At 44.7% G+C, this 17,767-nt stretch overlaps 1 protein-coding gene across 2 annotated transcripts in view; it reads right to left on the bottom strand.

The window, feature by feature from the left end:
* The window catches only part of TSHZ2 (teashirt zinc finger homeobox 2), an 885,630-nt gene extending 868,207 nt beyond the window's left edge, over nt 1–17,423 (bottom strand). The window contains exons 1-3 of one of the 2 annotated variants that reach the window (XR_008701771.1): nt 17,000–17,125; nt 16,360–16,600; nt 4,737–4,901 (exon numbers count right to left, since the gene is read on the bottom strand). The gene's annotated coding sequence lies outside the window, so the exon portion shown is untranslated. Of the gene's footprint in view, nt 1–4,736; nt 4,902–16,359; nt 16,601–16,999; nt 17,126–17,217 lie in introns of those variants that run through there. The other variant, XM_055545340.1, reaches the window with a different exon arrangement.
* Nucleotides 17,424–17,767: the final 344 nt, after the last annotated feature.

Below are 17,767 nucleotides of genomic sequence, written 5' to 3'. Positions count from 1 at the left end.
AACAAAAAGCTTGTGAAAATCTCAAAATGCCGAGAATGGCTTTCGCGCTTTCCAAACTGTTCCTGTGTTTGGTCTGCACAAACAAAACCAGGTCTCACAACTAAGACCAAGTGCAAGCAAGGGACAGAGCTCGGATTTGAACTCAGGTCTCTCCAAGGAAGGTATGGGAGGCAGTGTTAATGTACAGGCTCTGATTTCTGCTGTGTAAATGACAAGCCCCGCTCCACAACTCACTAGCTGTGTGACCTGAGACGAATCAGTGGAACTAATGTTTCCACTCCTCACAGTAGTAGATCCCACCTTGTATTGCCACTCTTCCACTGAAGAGCAAAGGAAATGAAGTTCATAGAGGCAGTGTCTGATGCAAGCTCTTACGGCAATCAGCCTCCAAGATGACTAACCTCCTGATAGTCACAGCCTTGTGTGTGCCTCTCTCACGTTCAAAAGCGCGGAGCTATATATAGAGTATTATGGAAATGACTGTATGATTTCTGAGCCTGGGTCATAAAGGACTTTGTAGCTTATGTCTTGGTCTCGACTCACTCCGGAGAAGCCATCCATTATGTTGTGAAGATGCTCAAGCAGACCCCTGGGAGGGCCCATTAAAGAGAAGCGAGGCCTCCCACCAACAACAACAGCTCGAGGGCCGTGGCCTTCTTATAAGTGAGGTCCCCTGGATGCAAACCTTCAGTCCACAGTCCCAGCTGACATTTGGACTGCAGTCTCAGGAGAGACCTCAAGCCAGATCCACCAGTTAAGCCACTTCTGAATTCTTAACCCATAGAAACTGAGATAATGCAAGTCTATTGTTGTTTTAAGCCACTAAGCTTTGGAGTACTATGTTACACAGCCACAGATAACTAATACAGTGCTCAAAAAACCTTAAGCTCTTAGCAGAAGCAAAAGTTCATGTTCCTTCTGTTTCACCAAGAGACCTCCCCTTTTATGAAGGAAAGACTACCTTTGCAGCAAATTTTAAGCCCTCTATCACAGGGCAGGAGATGCAGGTGATGAGGAATATTTTTTAAGGACTGGAGGGGGAGGCTGTTGGGTTGTACTATCAGGTGATCACAGGGCTTCCCAGGTGGCACTCGTGGTAAAGAAGCCGCCTGCCAATGCAGGGACATAAGGGATGCGGGTTTGATCCCTGGGTCGGGAAGATCCCCTGGAGGTGGACATGGCAACCCACTCCAGTATTCATACCTGGAGAATCCCCGTGGACAGAGGAGCCTGGTGGGCTACAGTCCATAGGGTAGCAAAGAGTCAGACATGCCTGAGTGATTTAGCACGCGCGCACGCACTCACTGAGGTGACCACATGCCTTATTCCTGTGTGCACTGCATCATATCCATTGAAAAGTTCAAAATTCCATTACTGATACCACCAGCTGGGGCACCTGCCCTAACACAATCACAAATCGGTAGGCTATTTTGCATTTTCAATATCCATTTGCAGACCCCAAATATGCCACCTTTCCCCATGATTCCCTCCATTCACTGCCTTGCTTCTTTTCTGACTTCTCCCGGCAACAGAGAACAATGAAAGAGAAGCATGCAAAGCAATATTTCTAGTAAAGAATCTTGTTTTCCTGTATGTTGTATCTTTCCCATCAGAGACACGCAGGGAGCGTGAGTGGGCTTAATATTTTTGTATTAACGAGACTCATAGTAGTAACATCCCTCTGCAGTCCCTGCTGTCACATCAAAATCAATCACCATCTTATCAACCCATCCAAATGCTCTAGGTCCCATCGCCCTGAACAGAACTCCTCATCTATTAATAGTTGCAGAAAAAGTTTCAGAACCGAAGGGAAGTCCTTAACTTTTCCCCCAGGTTCTGTGACGAATGGACTGCCTTCTCTTTCATTCTATCCTAAACATTGGGACACAGATGAGTAAGTGGTCAAATTCTGGCAGTTAGACACTCTCTGCAGATACACTGTTGATGGGGGTGTCATTGGCTACAGCCACATTACAGATGATTTAGTAACACAATGATTTTGCATTGAGCACTAATTTAACACTGACTTCAGATCAGAATGCACACATCAGATGCAATCTCACCGTAAGATAAGGGGTCATGAGACCAACACCAGGGGCATGAGAATAATGGGAGCGGAACCCGGAAGTACCGGTTAGACAACAGGTAGCCAGTTTCGTACCAGACATGTGTCAACTCGCGCATTCAACAAAGCAGATATATGCTGAATGGCTACCATATGCCAAGGTCTCTGCCAGCTGCCTTTGCCGACGTCATGATCTCCTCAGTCTTCAGAGCAACCCCATCTATTAGCACGTGTTTCATTTCTAGAATGGCATGACCCAGGGGTGGGCCAACTACAGCCCCAGGGCCAAGCAGCCTGCTGCCCGTTTTATAAGTAGTTTGCATTGGAATATGGCCACATCCATCGCCTGCACGACGTCTATGACTGTTCACACACCACAACAGCAGAGCTGGGGAGTTGGGACAGAGACCGCAGCCCGTGCAACGGCTTGGATTGCGCTCAAGTCCTAACCCGTAATATAACTGCATTTGAAAATAGGGTCCTTAGGAGGTAATTAAGGTTAAATGACGTCACAAAGGTGCGGCTCTATCCAATAGGACTGTGGCCCTGTAAGAAGGAGAGCCCCCCCAACACCACATGACAAACACAGTTGTCTTTGAGAACTCGGAATGTGGACACAGCCAATAAGCCCTCGTTCTGTCAGTAAGAAAAAGGGAACCATGGACATTGTGCAGGCATCTAGCATTCTCTACCACATGCCTTGGTTTACAATTTTCACATCTAAAAATTTCTTACACCACATGGAGACGTGAATAGGAGAACATTCATCACAGCAGTATTAATACAGAAAAGAGAAAACTTGCAAACACATAATATATGTATCTGATGCTGGGTATCCACCCAGGTCCCTTTAATGAACTGGCATCCCCACACATAAAGAGCAGTAAGAGCCCGTCACTCATGGCTCAAATCTGAGTCTCCTCTGGAGGGGCTGCCTGGGCACCACTCCACTGATAAATCATCTAGCAAATGCCTAGCACAGGCACTGCTTCTAGGAAACCCGAGCTAAGACAACATACATCAATAGAAGACTGACCATTCAGATTAAGATATAAGCATATAATAATGAGTGCCAGTTAGAATTAAGCAAAGCCATATACAATGATATCGACAAGATGTCTAAGATTTTTCACTGAATGCAACAAAAAGCAAGTTGCAGAACATTATGTGTAATCTGCTCTGATTTGTGTAAAATAAGAATATACCTCAATAGGCTTAAGTATATTTAGAAATTTTCTAGAAGAATACAAAAGAAACTGTGTTTGTTTACTCTAGTTGCCTTTTCTTCTTCTACTCTTCTATATTATTTAAATTAAGAAAAATATGTTTTTCTTTTATGACTTGAATTTTTTTCCTTAAAATATCTCCATTATCCAACATGATCAGAGGTTGAGATTTTTGCTCAGCACAGTGTCTGCTACCAAATGATTTCAAACCTTAAAAGCATTAAATAGAAGGCTTAGGTTCAGTCCAGCTCTGCTATTTACTAGTTAACTTAGGTAGGTCATTCCACCTCTTAGATGCTAACCTGTAAAATATGAGTTAAAGTAAATATATTAACCCCACAGTGCTATTTGAGGAACAGATGAAATAGTGCATGCATAAGTATTCTGTGAACTATAAATCTTTACACAACAGTTATGTTGCTATCAGTAATGATACCAACAGTACATCAAGACCTTAAATGTCCATGGATACAAATTAAATATTTTTATGTGGTATGCCCCAGCCATGGTTCTGTGATACAGATAAGAAAGACTGATTCTGGTTGATTTATATGAAAAAGGTTATCGGGAGGCTCACAGAAACATTCAGGAAACCTAGATAACAAGAGTTGGAGGAACGGCAGTACAAAAGGTGGTTTTTCATTTGGAATTACAGAAAAAGCACATCATAGCTTTTGTTATCATCTGGTTAGGATGGGTTGTGGCCACACATGCTGGAGACAATAGCTTATTCTCCTACCCACACTGACCCTGCTGATTCTGAGCCCTGGTGAGAGGTCGTTCCCATGAACTGCTCTCTGGCACTGCTGTACCAGAAATATGAATACAGATGCAGCATCATCAGAAAAAAATCCCTCTGCCACTATTTCATCACCATCACTGGCTACCAAGGCAAAGTTCAGAAGGAGTTTTCCCACAGAGCAGTTCAGGACATCCTAGCTGCAAGAGAGTCTGAGAAAGTGAACATTTGGCATATTCAGTTTTGAATTAAAGAATCTGATTCTGAGACTTCCCTGGTGGTACAGCAGATACGAATCCACTTGCCAATGCAGGGGACACGGGTTCGATCCCTGGTCTGGGAAGATCCCACAGGCCGCAGGGCAACCAAGCCTGTGCAATACAGCTACTGAGTCCACGTGCTGCAACTACTGAAGCCTGTGTGCCTAGAGCCCTTTTCTCGCACTCCGCAAGAAGCTAAGCCACCACAATGAGAAGCCCATGCCCCGCAATGAACAGCAGCCCCCACTCGCCACAACTAGAGAAAGTCTATGCCCCCCAATGAAGGCCCAGTGCAACCAAAAAATAAATAAATAAATATTTTAAAATAAAAAATTTTTAAAGAATCTGATTCTAACCAAGATTTATATGGTAGAAAAATTTCTTCCAACATTAGAAGGGAATTCAGATACCAAGAACAAACACACAAATAAAAAGATAAATGTTACCTATATTGTATCAGCATAGAAGTCCTTGTGAGTAGCCAAAACCCATGTCATCTGTATCTATATATTTAGAAATACATTCACATAAATTGGGTTCTCAGGGAAGCTGACTCTGAGACAGATTAGCTTGCAGGAATTTTATCAGGAAGTCTTCTTAGGATCAACATCCTGGAGGGAAGAAGAGAGCAGGGGGATTAGACAGAAGGAGAAAGTGGGTTTCTGTGCAGTCTCAATGCAGGACTTGCAACGCCGTGGTAACAAAAGGGCTGCCACAACCCCAGCCATCACAAACGCATGCCAAGACAGGACACTGGAAATATAAAACGCAGAAAGGTCGGAAGTCTTTTCCTCAAATGGTTTTCCTTCCCAGATCCCAGTTTTGTTTTGTTTTTTTCCCCCATAAGTTCTAGAAGACTACATCTCACATTTCATTGGCCAGAACTAGATGATATGAGCATTGTTAGCTAAAAGAAAGGCTGGGAAGTGAGCTCGTGGCAAAGAAGAGTCAGCCGTGTTTGGGCTGGATTCACAGGCAAATAACAAAACATATACAGTGCGCACCTTCACACGACCTACAACTTGGTGTCGCTCACCGAGCACTTGCTCAGAGCCAACCACTGAGCTAAAACTTTTTACACTGAGCATCTTGAGTCTCACCCTGGCCCTATTTGGTGAGTTCTATCATCATGCCTATATCACAGAAGAGGAAATTGAAGTTTGGAGCAGTTGTTATGTCCAACGTCAAGACAATTAGTAAGCAGCAGAGCTTCAACTTAAACCCAAGCCTGAGGGACCCCAGAGTCCGTGTTCACTGCCGCTTCACAGCATACGACCACGGGTACAGTTACACCCGAAAAGTGGACCAGGGACAAAACCAAGGGACCTGAGGGATTGGGAAGATGTGTGGAAGTCCCGGACCTGGGCTGGACCACACATGGCAAAGAGGAGCAGATAGAAAGCATTACTTCTTCGCTGAACCTGCTTATGGATGCAAAGGAGAAAATCAAGTTGGAATTAAAATGTTTGCACCAAACTATACTTGATACTCAGTGTATGGTCCCCAAATTGGCAGCATAAGCATCTCCGGGGAGCTGGTGAGACATGCAAAATCTCAGGTCCTTCCCAGACCAAGCCAGAATCTGCATTCAGGAAGGTTTCCGGGCGATCCGCGTGCACTTAAAAATTGGAGGGACATTGTTCTAGCGGCTTCATTGAGAGCTCAGGCTGGGGAGTAAGCAGAACAAGACCTGAAGGCTGGCTTTGAAACCAACTCTCTCTGTAAAATGGACTGAGTATAATAGTAAGAAGCCAGTCACCATATTCATACAGACCTTCTCATCTTGTCACCACGGGCCATCAACAAAGCTATGGGTTAAGCACTGATATTACTGACAGAGGAGGAAACATTTAGTAACTCGAACCCACTTCACATAACCCATAACTTGGCAGAAACTAAGATGTGAAAACTCCACAGTTTGATTCTAGAAGTTTCCTCCTTCTGCAGCACACCACATCCCCTAATGGCAGATGGCCTGAGGAAAGAATGAGATCATCTGCGTAAAAGAGTTAATACGGTGCCTGGTACTCCACACACACGAATAATGAAGAGAAATAATCTGACTCCCTTTAATGAGATTTGAGCCATGAACTCTGAATCACCTAAAAGTAGCTATCTGTTGAAAACTTCTCATACCAGCTTCTACCAACACCCAGAACACGCTTCAACAAGTTTCCTCTCCCATCAGTCCATGTATTATCAAATGAAAACAAATCTCCCTACTAGCCTAAAGCAAAATGTAATTAGAAAGGTGAATCTGCAGCTCTGAGTCAAAAATGGACCTCCAAAGTCACACTTAAATGATTTTGGGTTTTCCACTGTTTCGAATTATCCACGCCGCTGCTCCCCTTATTGGCACTGATAACAGAGTGTTAACTACATTACACACAATTAAATTCAAAATATTTGTGCAGCAATTATATGGATTCATCAAACCTAATGGTGCAGTCACAGTTTCGTGTGTACTCATCAGTACTGCTCAGGAATAAAAAAAAAAAAAAATTGGCATATAGAAATATGTTCCCACAAGCTGACAATAATAAAATAAACATTGTGTCTGATGTCCTCATAGTAGCTGGCATCTATCAATAGTAAACAAATTAGAAGTTTCTCACAATATTGACCTTACCGCTATCAGGTCTTACATGCCCTTCAGCAGGGACCAGATATATCAAGACTCATTGGAAAAGACCCTGATGCTGGGAAAGACTGAAGGCAAAAGGAGAAGAGGGTGGCAGAGGATGAGATAGTTAGATGGCATCACCAACTCAATGGACATGAATTTTAGCAGACTCCAGGAGATAGCGGAGGACGGGGAAGCCTGGCTTGCTGCAGTCCATGCGGCCACAGAGAGTCTGACGTGACTTAGCGACTGAAAAACAACATCAAGAGGGTGTTTGCTCAGCAACCAAGTTACCCGCACCTGTGTTTACTCTTTTGTTTACAAAGGTAAACTTCTTCGTTTGAAGTCTTCCCATCCTCTTGTTTTTGGTGAGCATATAAACTCACTGTTGATCCCTAACCCCGTACTCTTGGTGATGGGAGCCAAGGCGGACATTCCCTGCTCACAATGGCAGCTTCCTCCTTCAAGCATTCAAGACTCTTTCTCTCCCTGGGAGCTTTCTCTGGTACATGGAGAGTTTACCCAGCTGGGAGTTTAAGGGCCCTACTGGGAAAACCCTCAACCGAAGAAGAAAGGCAGTTGAAGGAATCACACCCTAGCTTTTCCACCACGTGGTGGGTCATTTCTGAAGCTGGCCCCACACAGCTCCTCAGAGCATCCCCAGTGGGATCCCAGGTGCCCACGGTGGTAAGCAACTGGTTGGTACTTCTCTTACTGACTTTCCTCCCTTCTTTGTCTCATTTTCCCTACGCTTTCACTTGTGCTTCCTGAAATCACCTTCCAAACACACTCCCTGGACCCAAGCTCTTGGTGAAGTGTCTGCTCTGGGCTAGTCAACACAACCCATTTTGTAGAGATACTTGACCCTCTTACAAAACTCCCACAGCAGATGCTATAATCTCACTTTCCTGGACTCCTTGAGAATAAGGATACATAACATAGGCTCCAACAATCAAGTGAGTCTTGGAAGTTTGTGACACAAAGAAGCAGGGCCTGTGGATAGTCTATTCCAGCAAAGGGAGGAGCAGCAGTGACTGTCTTCCAGAGGCTGCATAAACTGGTTTCCAGAAATTCCCATTTCTGGTGAGAGGGGACGCTTGGCGGAGGCAGCAGCATTGGGCCCAGAATGTCTTCACGATACCAGTTCCCCCCCACCCAGAATGATTCTGGCCCTTTTCCTGGCTTCTCTGGCCCTCTGCAGATCCTCCAATTAATTCCTTTTCTGTTTCAATAAGCCAGAGTTCATTTTCTGTGGCTTGAAACTGAAAAGACCAACTGATATGGTTATGTTCTCCTAATGTATAAAAAGAACAGGGATATTCATTATGACATCATCTATCAGAGGCGAATATTAGAGACAAGCTAAATATCCATCAGGAGGAAACTGATCGATTATGAAGGATCAAGTCAATGGCTAAAAAGTAGCAAGACAGCTCTGAATGTGTGTACGTGGAATTATCCCAAGATTAAGTTTAAAAATCAGAACCACGTATGTAGTTTGCTATCCTTCCTGTTTTTAATATGTGTGCATATAAACAGATGCATTTATGTATGTACATGTATGTATGTACAGTTCTTCATACAGAAGACAGAATGTCTGACATACAGGCACAAGCATCAGATGTCTCCAGAAGGAGATGGTTTATATCTTGGAGGAGAACAAGGATCCTGAAAAATCAGGTATGGACCAAGCCTTTGCCCATACATGCATCCTGCATGCATGCTAAGCTGCTTCAGTCATGTCTGACTCTTTGTGACCCCATAGACTGTAGTCCACCAGGCTCCTCTGTCCATGGGGATTCTCCAGGCAAGAATGCTGGAGTGGGTTTCCACGCCCTCCTCCGGGGATCTTCCCGACCCAGGGATCAAACCCGCATCTCTTGAGCCTCCTGCATCGGCAGGCGGGCTCTCTACCGCTACTGCAACCTGGGAAGCCAAGTCTTTATCTGTGCACCTTTTAAATCTTTTGAGTTTATACTCAGGAAGATTTTTCATCTATGCAAAAATAAATAAAATTTAAATGAACTCAACAATCTGAAGAAGAAGAAAAAGGCAAACCTGATGCACTTAGTCTGAGGCAAGACCAAATATTTTGCATTTTTTAGCAAAGAGTTCCAGCACCTCTGACTCCAGGTGCTTCCAAAACCCTGGCCTACATCGTCAGGGATCAGGAGTGGTTTGCACTATTCCACACCATCCAGATCTCGGCACTGAGCCCAAATTAATATTGTAGTTTTTAAGTCAATACTTTTTTAAAAGGGTTCATGCTGGGAAGACACGCATGCACTGGCGTCCAAAGATTTCACCAGGTGTGTGAAGGGCGCATCAATATATTTGACAACCAGCAGGGTTTCCTAGTCCCAGACCAACTACCCAAGAGCAAAAGTTCTGATCTTTGCCTCCTTTTCCATCCTTCCTGAAATATTAAGTGGATATGATCCTATGGGCGTAATGTGCTTTTATTAATATGTCTACATTATCATACACACACTCACATTCACACACACCTGCACACTATTCTCCACTCTCATAAACCTGAAAGTTCTTACAGTGTTTTCCACCAGAATATATTTTGAGCCCGAGGACAAAGGTCAGTCTTGAAAGCTGAAAGCTCACTATTCTCATTCTATATGACACGGTTACTTCTCTCGGCTAAAAGGCTTCCTGCCTGATGCCAGCTTCTGTCTGTTGCTTACCTTTTTAGGGCATCATGCCAAACATCTAAGAAGGTGACCCACTTGATCAATCTATTATAACCTTTTAAAGCCTCTGCCATTTCCAACTAATTTATTTTTACATGGCATCTTCCATAAAAATGATCTCAAAACACTTTGTTTGAGAAGAAGTAAAATTACGATGAAACAGTTTAAGCATTTTAAAAATTTTTTGGTTTCGAGGATCAAGAGTTAAGCACATTTCGATAATTTCTTGCAAGTTCACAGCTCTTCCTGTATTAAGAATTGTATCATTCTTAGCAATTCCCGTTTCAGACAACAGTGGCTGGCAAAAACTGAAACTTAGGTCTCGATTATTCAGAGCGTCTGCTGCTGCTGCTGCTAAGTCGCTTCAGTCGTGTCCGACTCTGTGTGACCCCATAGATGACAGCCCACCAGGCTCCCCCGTCCCTGGGATTCTCCAGGCAAGAACACTGGAGTGGGTTGCCATTTCCTTCTCCAATGCATGAAAGTGAAAAGTGAAAGTGAAGTCACTCAGTCGTGTCTGACTCTTAGCGACCCCATGGACTGCAGCCTACCAGGCTTCTCCGTCCATGGGATTTTCTAGGCAAGAGTACTGGAGTAGGTTGCCACTGCCTTCTGCAAATACACAAAAGCTGAACACAGTTGCACTCGATTCAGACCTGCGGCCGTTCAGTTAAGCCAGCGTCCCAGCCTGCTTCCCACTCTTCACCTCTGCCTCGTTTTTCCCCTCTGGTTCTCTCAGTGGCATTTGACTCTAGTCCTTTTTTGCAGCTCTTCCCTGCTCTGGCCTCTGTGACTCTAAATGCTACAAGTTCTCCTCCTAACATTCTGGCCATTTCTTTTCCCTCATTTTTTCTGGAATTTCCCACCTGTCCCCTGGTTTTCCCCCAAAACTGCTTTAAGGAATTTGTAGGAGATCTAAATTTATACCAAAGCTAGTTCTGATCTCTGTTCTCTCCTTTTCTTGCTTGTATCTTCAAGCAAGATGATAGTTTTGTTCCCAATGGAGTCATCTATCTTCCTGACCAACACATATTATTCTTCTTTAGTCCCGCTCAGAATCTACTCTTTCTTATGTTGATAATTACCCCCAAGATTTCCTTTGGGAAACAAGACCTCTGCCATCTGTGGTCCATGTGTTTTAATGGGGGTCTCCACCAGGCCTGGGTTAGAGGTGGGCATAAAACCTTGATAGATACAATCAGAGTTGTCCATCCCCCTGGTCATGATCAGTTCATGGATAAGTATGTGGCAGTAGGTTTTGTTTATTTTTTTTTATTTTTTTTGAGTGTGATCCCAGGAAACACCAGCAGCGGAATGGGGGACATGAGACAGGAAAGGGGAGGCGGCCTAGACAGGGTCTGTTATCAAGGCAGCTACCACACTGAGTCGCTGTTGTTTCTTCGCTGTCATGTCTGACTTTTTGTGACCCCATGGGCTGTAGCCTACCAGGCTTCTCTGTCCATGGGATTCTCCAGGCAGTATTCTCAAAGAACACTGGAGTGGGTTGCCATGCCCTCCTCCAGGGGGTCTTCCTAACCCAGGGATTGAACCCAGGTCACCTGCATTGCAAGCAGATTCTTTACTGCTAAGCCAGCAGGGAAGCCTTTGCCATGCTTCCTAGCCTGTCCCAAATACAAAGCCTCTTTCGTAGACGTGGGTGAATTCCTGCTAATGAGTCTTGATGAAAAGTAATGACTATCTACAACTATAGACTAAAATCTATTTATTCACATTCTTGCAGCTAGGATGCAGTCATGTGACCTTCTCCAGCCAATCAAATGCACCCAAGCCAGATGTAAATAGTCACCTTTTGGCACTCGGTACCAGGAACCTATTCTGGCAACATTATCTGGGTCATAGGCTGTGCTCAACAAATGTTAGCTGCTAATAAGATTAAAAGGAATATTTCCAATTATTTTCTTATATTTAAAATATGGGATGCATCTCTTTAACAGGAACAACAACAACAAAAAAAAACACACCATATGCCCTTCAAAATGCTATTTGATATACAAACAAAATTAAGTATTATTATGGACAATAAACCAAACAATGGAGTAAAACACTACAGTTAGAAAAACATGCCCGGCCCAATAATCTGGCAGTATGTTGATACGCCTACCTCCAGACACTTTTCCCCAATGAAAAAAATGGAAGGATTTGAAAGATAATTATTATACTGACTAAACTGTCCAATCGAGCCTCACCATGTTCTAGACTCTGCAGATGTCAGGGATAATGAGATAAAAGACAAACCTCCACCCTTCAAAAGAACACAGATTAGGCGGGGCAGTGCACTGGTAGAATGATAATTACCAACATGTTGCCACCAAAATATTTCCAGAGGGCAAAGAGAATACCCAAAGGGCAGCACCTTGTTGCTGGCTGCCTAAGCTGCATCTTGAACTTCAACTAGGATTTAGCCAGAAAGAGAGAGGGCAGAAACACAGTCCAAGAAGAGAAACGCATGAGCAGAAGAGACAGATGTAAGGGTGTGTGAGCACCTCAAGCTGGATCAGAGGAGGACTGAGCGAGAAAGGATTCAGGGGCCTCCGGGAGCTCCAGTATCCACTCCATGGTGGACAAACCCGACCACGGCTTCCTTTCTCTGGAAATTAAAGGCAGGAAGGAATTTCAGAGAAAGATCAAGGCTGGTGCTTACAGCCCTCTTTAGAATCAACATTACCCAATACAAGAACCACCCCTGGATCAACACGTGCAAGCACATTTCTGTGATTCACCACCCGAGCGGAAACAGAACTGACTAGAAGATCGCACTCATCAGGAACCAGAGTCTCGAGTTTATTTGTGTGTGTGTTTAAAGAAAGGTTCTGAGCTATCACTTATTTCTAAGGAAGTGAAGTCGCTTAGTCGTGTCCGACTCTTTGCAACCCCATGGACTGTAGCCTATCAGGCTCCTCCGTCCATGGGATTTTCCAGACAAGAGTGCTGGAGTGGATTGCCATTTCCTTTTCCAGGGGATCTTCCCGACCCAGGAATCGAACCCAGGTCTCCCACATTGCAGGCAGACGCTTTACCGTCTGAGCCACCAGGGAAGCCATTTCTAAGGAAAACCAATACATATGTAGATTTCAAAGTTATTCTTTGAATAAGTCACTGTAACTATTCTACAGTTTTTTCACAAACAGAAACAAACTATTAGTTCAGATAGCTTCAGTTTTCTAAGAAATACCAAAACTCCAGCTGGAATCACATCTTATTCTGGTACATATTTAAGTATTTGCCATTATTAAGAAGATTAGGTGACAGTTTCCATATCAGAGATGTGTCTTCCTGGTATCATATTTGGAACATTTCTGGTCTCCCTTTGAAATACATATGCAATTGTCTTTTAAAGTTTGACCTTTACTTGGCTTCACCAGGAATTTCATTTTGGTCTTTGAGGTGGTCATCAATATAAGAAATGCCAACTATTCATTTCTCTTCTCAATTCAAATCGAATCAACAAGCCTTATTGAATACTGGACACTAGTACAGCGCTTAGTACAGAGAAACTAAATCTTCCTCCTGTCTTTTTGTATTTACTACCACTTTTTATCTATGAAATCCACTTGGGAATCAGAGAAGGGAATGCTATTCAATTTCTTATGATTTAAAGTAGGTAAATCATAAATGGATGCTTTAATTCTGAAAAGCCCAGTATTGTTCAGCCAACAGATCAAACACACAATTTCGTTATCAAATACATTCTATTTGAAATCTACTTAGCGATCAAAATTTTAGATGGGGTAGTAGGTTTAAAATCAGATTTGTCCAAAATATTCAAGCCCAAAACATAAAAAAAAAAAAAAGATGGAATACCCACCTCTATAGTAGCTCTTGTTCTGCAAATAAATCTAACATCAGTCTTCTCCTTCCAGATTTGTGAGAAAATGTATCTGGATGAAAGACTAACTTAATCCCAGGTATAATTTTGGGTTTGTTTGCAAGTGGGAAACCCAGATGTTAAGTGACTAAGAGATTCCTTTGGGAGGTGTGAAGTGAATGATCCAGATGTGAGACACACAATCCATATTATTTCTACTCCAGGGGCACAATCAGAACCATCAGAAATGTGAGGCTATCTTCGCTTATTATCATGGGAAGATGTAGGATAATGAAATGTGAGGATTATTTAGTCTAGAAGCCCCAGGAAATAACAAGTGACCTTAAGAAGAGGACCCGTTTGAATGGTCTCGTGCTGACTTTTGTTTCCTAGACTGGTGGCTAGTGTAAGGGAAGGGCTTAGTGTAGTGTAAGGGCTAGCCCAGGGAAGCTAGAAGGCAGATTCACACTCCTCCCTAGGGTTGAGTCATGCTTACTTAGCCAAGTACAAGATGCAAACACAGTCGCGACAACTTGCACAAGAGCTGGGTTCTAGAGGCAGCGCAGAAAGTGCAAATTACAAGTGACCAAATTATCTTTAAAAGAGTGTCACATCTACACCTACATACCATCTATACCTATACACCATATCCCAGCAAGCCCAGGGCAGACCCTTTTCCTAAAGAACTGAAACAGATGGTTGATTTTCTGGTCCATTCTAGAGCTCACTTACACGTAAAGGCCAGATTATATGACCAGTATGCCTCTTTAAATGCTAGAACCACAGAAAACAGGGTGAGCTGCCCACTCTCTGAGTGAAATGAAGGAACTGGGATCAACCAAAGGAAAAGCAAATTCTCCTTTCCCATCTCACACTGTGTGGGACCTTATGAGTGAGCAAGTGAAGTTGCTCAGTCATGCCCGACTCTTTGTGACCCCATGGACTGTAGCCTAACCAGGTTCCTCCATCCATGGGATTTTCCAGGCAAGAATAATGGAGTGGGTTTCCATTTCCTTCTCCAGGAGATCTTCCTGACCCAGGGATTGAACCCAGGTCTCCCGCATTGTAGGCAGACGCTTTACCATCTGAGCCACCAGAGAAGATGTGTGGGACCTTAAGCATTAAGTAAACTGAGGAAATATCAATAATCTCAGATATGCAGATGACACCACTCTTATGGCAGAAAGAGGAACTAAAGAACCTCTTGATGAAAATAAAAGAGAGCAGTGAAAAAGTTGGCTTAAAACTCAACATTCAAAAAACCAAGATCATGACATCTGGTTCTATTACTTCATGGCAAATAGACGGGGAAACAGTGGAAACAGTGTCAGACTTCTCTTTGGCTTCAAAATCACTGCTAATGGTGACTGCAGCCATGAAATTAAAAGACATTTGCTCCTTGGAAGAAAAGCTATGACAAACCTAGACAGCATATTAAAAAGTAGAGACATTACCTTGCCAACAAAGGTCCATCTAGCCAAAGCTATGATTTTTCCAGTAGTAATGTATGGATGTGAGAGTTGGACCATAAAGAAATCTAAGCACCAAAGAATTGATGCTTTTGAACTATGGTGTTGGAGAAGACTCTTGAGAGTCCCTTGGACTGCAGGGAGAGCCAACCAGTCCAACCTAAAGGAAATCAGTTCTAAATTTTCACTGGAAGGACTGATGCTGAAGCTGAACTTCCAATACTTTGGCCACCTCATGCGAAGAGTTGACTCATTGGAAAAGACCCTCAGGCTGGAAAGATTGAGAGTAGGAGAAGGCGACGACAGAGGATGAGATGGCTGGATGGCATCACTGACTCGATCGACATGAGTTTGGGTAAACCCCAGGAGTTGGTGATGGACAGGGAAGCCTGGCGTGCTGCAGTCCATGGGGTCACAAAGAGTCAGACACGAATGAGTGACTGAATGGAGCTGAAACTGAAGAGTGTCTTTATTTAGATTGCTTTTCTCTTTTTCTCCTTTGCTTTGCATAAATTTGACATACATTAAAAGCACGTAGGACAGAGTCTACAAGTCCCTAGCTAAGACAGCGGAGCGATTCAATGACACACAGTTACTAGCTCCACATGAACACCCTGGCAAGGCAGTGCCACTGTTCCCTTCCAGCGCCTCTTCTGATTGACGGGGCTTCTCTCATGGTTGGCTGGTGCCTACAGTTCAGTAGTTTTAATGTCACCACTGTGTACAATTTCCTAAATCCAAGAGCACGAAAACTTAGACCCTTGACAGAATTTGCAAGAGAAGTCTAGACATGCTGCAGCCTAACCAGTATATGAACTATTGAAATCTAAAGAAGTCAGGGTGTCTACAAAGAAAAAGAATTTTCTGCCCTCTCGGACAACCAAGGTCATGGTCAAGTGGGCTTTTTTTTTTTTTTTTTCCTCCAGCTCTCCCCACCCTCGAATAAGCACTCCTGCTGCTTGTCACGTGGGGCCCCCCGGCTGGCCCTGTGACATAGAGGATGAAGAGCCGTGAGGTGGGAGCCTCCGACGGTGGGAAGATGCTTGTCACATGCTTCCAACAGCCCCCCGTGTCGGGGAACTCACAGAGCAAGCATCGGCGCTGAAGGCAGCAGATAACCCTCTCTTCCCATCGGAAGCACGAGCCTCCTTTGTCAGCTGCACAAAGGCAGCTCGGGAGGAAGAAGCAAGATAGAAAGGAGCTCAAAAAGTGAAAGAAAAAGCCTGGAGTGAAATGAGAGGACAGAAAAAGGTAGAATGTAGGAAGCATTTGCCAGGCTCCTCCCAGCGTCACATCACATTTGGCGAGGAAGCAGCGGGGCTGTCATCTCCACGGCTGCAGCAGTGAGGAGCACCCCTCCCCCGCCGCGGCCCGTGTTCTCGGGGCAGACAGACCCCGCTTCTCGCCACGGCCACGCAGAGTTTATGCAGTGTCCAGAAGGTCACCTACTTGGGCTGGGGCAGGAAGGCGCCGGTGTGGTCTCGGGCCTCACTCTGAGCAGGGAGGACGGACCTCAGTTATCATAGTCAATAGGTTTCCGGTGGAACCGCAGTCTTCCTCACTTGTTCTTGCTAATGAGAAATTATTAGCTGGCTTCCAGAGAAAGGCCCCACACACACCTGATGCTTCAGCATCTGTCCTGCTGTCTGCATCCCAGGGCTTGTATTCACTTAGAAGTGAGGAATCAGCCCTGGAAGAACACATTTAAACTCTAGCTTACTTTTCTCCCCAATCACCAAAATCATACGGGCTTCCCCGGGGGCTCAAACGGTAAAGAATCAGCCTGCAGTGAAGGAGACATGGGTTCGATCCCTGTGTTGGGACGATCCCCTGAAGTAGGAAATGGCACCCCACTCCAGTATTCTTGCCTGGAGAATTCCATGGACAGAGGAGCCTGGCGGGCTACAGTCCATGGGGTCATAACGACTTGGATGTGACTGAGTGTGCACATGCGCACCAAAATCATCCTGGATGCTCTCCATGCTACCAGGATGGGCAGTGGGCAGCCTGCAGTGGGGACTTCCTGGCCCTCCCCCTCCCAGGTCTTGGTTCTACGAGGCCACCCTGGGTGCTCATGAAGACATCATACCAAGGAGCCACGTCCTACACGCATTCAGCTCCTGCCAAATCTACAGTATGCACTGGGCCGAGAGAGACAGAAGCAGAAAAGAAGAAAGCTTCGCACACAGGTGAGTTTCCTCCGTGAGCCTGTGCCCAGAACAGGTGTGAGAACGAGGCGTGAATCTGAGCTCCCCCCACCCCACATGTCGTTCATCACCACACCCCTCCCACAGGCGAGGATCTCACCTTGCTGAGTGTAGATTTTGTGTCTGTAAATGCAAGCCAGCTCTTTCATCTGGAGTTCCACCAGAGAAGCTGCAAGCTGTACTGACCCTGGAGGAAAACCGGGTTGGCTTGGACCTGTACTGAAAGACGCTGCATTTTTATGTAATTGTTGTTGTTACTCTTTGGTCGCTAAGTCATGTCCGACTCTTGCAACCCGATGGACTATGTTATATGTAGCCTGCCAGGCTCCTCTGTCCATGGGATTTCCCCAGAGAGAGTGGGTTACTATTTTCTTCTCCAGGGATCTTCCCGACCCAGGGATCAAAGCCTCATCTCCTGCATTGGCAGGTGGATTCTTTACCACTGAGCCACCTGGGAAGCCCCCTTTAATGTAAATCGTTTGGGGATTTTCAGGGGTAGTTTTGACTCTACGAGAATTTTCCCGAGGATGACATGAGACCCAAACTTGTGTGGGGGTGAGTCTTCCTAGTGGTTGATGAGAGTTTGAAGTTTTGAAGTGTGACCCAAGGTGACCTCCGTGGGTAATGCTCCTGAAGTTGGGACCCAGGAC

Source organism: Bubalus kerabau, chromosome 13 (assembly GCF_029407905.1).
Source record: "Bubalus kerabau isolate K-KA32 ecotype Philippines breed swamp buffalo chromosome 13, PCC_UOA_SB_1v2, whole genome shotgun sequence".
NCBI lineage: Eukaryota > Metazoa > Chordata > Mammalia > Artiodactyla > Bovidae > Bubalus > Bubalus kerabau.
The sequence above is the reverse complement of the archived record's forward strand: the minus strand, read 5'-3'. Positions and strand labels throughout refer to the sequence as shown.